General features: G+C 36.6%; 2 non-coding genes across 2 annotated transcripts; both read left to right on the top strand.

Annotated features, from left to right (window-relative positions):
• Window positions 1-2671: 2671 nt before the first annotated feature.
• Trnas-gcu (transfer RNA serine (anticodon GCU)) lies at window positions 2672-2753 on the top strand. The gene has a single exon. It is a non-coding gene; the product is annotated as a tRNA-Ser (tRNA).
• An 815-nt stretch (window positions 2754-3568) lies between these two features.
• On the top strand, window positions 3569-3650 carry Trnas-gcu (transfer RNA serine (anticodon GCU)). Its single transcript has one exon. It is a non-coding gene; the product is annotated as a tRNA-Ser (tRNA).

The raw sequence follows: 3650 nt of genomic DNA, 5'->3' as shown, positions 1-3650 counted from the left end.
TTGCATTAGTTAAAAATGATGATACCTTTAACACATATACAAACATACCCTCACCCCACCCACAACAACACACCCCTATATGCCCCCCTAACTGTACAGACACCCCACCCCACCCTACACAGACACACAGCGCTTTGTTTCTCCAAATTTGGTCCCTGATAAGTTTCATTGGTAATAAATTATAAACATAAATACTTGGTATTAGTCCTTCCGCGGATTTAAACTAATTCTTTAAATACAACATCTCTTAATCAAAGTTTCGTTAATTACAATTGGACAAAATAAACAAAAATAAGATGCTGTAAAATCGGTAGTAAAAATAAAAGAAAGCGTACCACAAGGACGAAACGCTCTGAGAAACATCAAGGCTGTAATGGGCCATTCCGTTTGAAAATCACAACCCCACTGTGGAGAACTTAAGAATCTCAACCAAAAATAAATTGTTAAAATAATTCCAAATCCAACCTTTTACATCCATAAAAAAGTGGAAAATGTCACATTTTTTTTATTTTTAGAAATTTAATAATATCCCACTGGACATCAAATTAACAAATAATTCTAGCTAGATGCATGAATGAAACACATTAAGTGCAAATGGAATTGAAATGTTATTGAAATCATCCGCAGGGGGTGTATGGATTTTAATGCAACAGCCCAATTGCCGGACAGAATAAGTCATATTGTGAAATACGAAACGTCGTGGTCTTGGTCTGTTATTTGAATGAACACTCCTGAGCATTATTTAATTTCCGCTTTTAGAAACACGCTAAGTGCTGTTTTGTTCTAGTAACATTTTATGAGTGGATACTATGATACTGAATGATGCAGTCACTAGGATCCACAACATGCTCATCTATCAGGGCACAATTCATTAACCCCAATACATTTGTACATTCATTGAATGACCTTTTGAAAATTTGGGTACAAAAACTCATACTCTGCAACTTGAGGTCAAATTTTTCACTATGATTGTTTAATTGAGGTTATTGAACTACACCACTGGGATGCGACCATTGTGGTCCACAGTGAGTGGCGTACCCATGGGTAAACAACACTCTGGACTCTTATTCATCGTATTGCATTTATTGTCTTCTCAAATTCGGTGGTTCGTTTTCATGTTCGTTTCTTTGGTTACCATGTACAATGAGGTTTATTTGATTTATTTTAACCTTCCTATACCAATTTAGGTGGACATACTAGCACTTGTGATAATCTTTGATTTGTAAAACTTAGATGAATTGTTTCAAGACTGACATGTTAATGCGCGTTCAAACTTTAGGCCTACTGGTTCAATTCCCATTCATATGGTGTCATTATTTAAGCTCTACCCTACAACGTAACGATCGTATGCAACATGAACAAGAAGCGAATAGCCGCTTAATATAATAGTAAAATGTTACTAGAACAAAACAGCACTTAGCGTGTTTCTAAAAGCGGAAATTTAGGTGGACATAACTAGCACTTGTGATAATCTTTGATTTGTAAAACTTAGATGAATTGTTTCAAGACTGACATGTTAATGCGCGTTCAAACTTTAGGCCTACTGGTTCAATTCCCATTCATATGGTGTCATTATTTAAGCTCTACCCTACAACGTAACGATCGTACATGCAACATGAACAAGAAGCGAATAGCCGCTTAATATAATAGCCCTACCCTGCCTACGGTCCTTTTGTCCGTGGCAATCCCTAAAATCGCTATAGTGGGCTAGCTCAATGCGCAATGTACGACGTACAAGGAAATAAGAAGCAGTCCTTATGTAATTATTTGCTTAAAGTCAAAATCTCTTCTTACGTTGAACTTGATGACCCATTTGAATCTTAGTAATTTCACGTTTCACCGCATGTTGATGATCACAAAATAAAATATGAAATGTTAGTTCATATTAACATAATATTGGGATTTTCATTGTTGATGTGAAACGAAAATGTAGCAATGATTGTTATACAACTTTGACAGTAAACTAGACTTTCCATGCTACGGTGCGCCGCTTATACTAGCAATTTTACCACAAATCGTAATGAGTCTTGTATTGAATTAAGAAGGGTGTGTGCATGTGGGCATTTTGGAGGTTTATTTAGGTGGGTGTTTTTTGTTTATTTATTTATTAAGTTAAATTTACGTTATAGTGTTTATGCATTCACATTTCTTATTACAGTGTGATCCTGTATGGCAAATACGGAATAATAATATAGTTGCAACTTTGATGGTAAAGTAAACTTTCCGTGCTACAGTGCGCCACTCACTAGCAACTTTCGCTCTCGGTGTGCATGATAGTCTGCTGTATATTGTCAGGTGGGCGTAATGGGGTGTGTCACAGGTGTCTGATGCAATCATTAGTTGATATGCCATACACTACCGAGCATGCAGACTCGTGTTAACGATGTACGTACGTTACAGTACATGTACAGTACATGTAATCATTATTATAATTATTGAAAGTTACATAATTAATTCATAGGATATTAGCTGCTATATTTATGAACCAGTTTATGCATTAGTTTGACATGATTCAATGATGCTATTTTGCAATTTAAATTTAGTATGCCTTACTTGGTTCCAGGGGGTACGCCCATATATTGGCACGCGTCATGTGCCTGTCAATAGACCCCTTTAGTCATCAATATCTTAATCATCATCGTCGTCGTCATCATCGTTATTTACAACCAACGACGAGGTGGCAGAGTGGTTAAGGCGATGGACTGCTAATCCATTGTGCTCTGCACGCGTGGGTTCGAATCCCATCCTCGTCGAATTTTGATTTTTTTTTTTAGGAAGGGGAGAATAAAACCTCACAAATGAATCAGAAAGTAAATTACTTTCTCTCAGTTTTTTCTACTTTTCGGCATCAGCTTATCTCTTTCTCTCCCTCTCCCTCACACACACCTCAACATCGTCATCAATCAGATAATTCACCACACCATACACCCTATCTTTTCATGACCATATTATTTGAAATGGGCTTGAAAGGTGAATTAAAATGAGTAGAAACAAGCCTAGTATTGGTTTAGTGGTTCTTAAGATAGCTCTGGATATTTTGAGAAAATATCTCAAAACTTTTATATTGAAGCCTATGGCTAGCACACAGAGCACTTAGTAATCCTTTTTTAATTCGTTTGCTTAATTAAAAATACCTTCTTACGTTGAATCTGATGCCCCGCCCGTTTTGTATCCCGTTAGTAATGAAGTATTTCACCGAATGTTGATTGATAACCACAAAATAAACTGTAAAATTTCACTTCCTCTATAAGCACAATATTGTCATTGCTATTGTTTATGTATAACGAAAATGGAACAATGATTGTTACACAACTTTGATAGCAGAGTAGACTTTCCCTGCTACGGTGCGCCGCTTATACAAGCAATTTTACCACAAATCGTTTTTGTCTTGTATTGAATTGGTGTACGCATGTGGGTATTTATCATTTATCATTTACCATTGTCATCATCACTATTATCATCATCACTATTACTATCATTATCAACATCTAAATCATCATCGTCGTCGTCATCGTCATCATCATCATCATCGTTATTTACATTTATCCTTAACCTGAAACCAACCAACGACGAGGTGGCCGAGTGGTTAAGGCGATGGACTGCTAATCCATTGTGCTCTGCACGCGTGGGTTCGAATCCCATCCTCGTCG

Source organism: Amphiura filiformis, chromosome 13, assembly GCF_039555335.1.
Source record: "Amphiura filiformis chromosome 13, Afil_fr2py, whole genome shotgun sequence".
Classification (NCBI taxonomy): domain Eukaryota; kingdom Metazoa; phylum Echinodermata; class Ophiuroidea; order Amphilepidida; family Amphiuridae; genus Amphiura; species Amphiura filiformis.
This window is presented reverse-complemented; position numbering and strand designations above follow the sequence as displayed.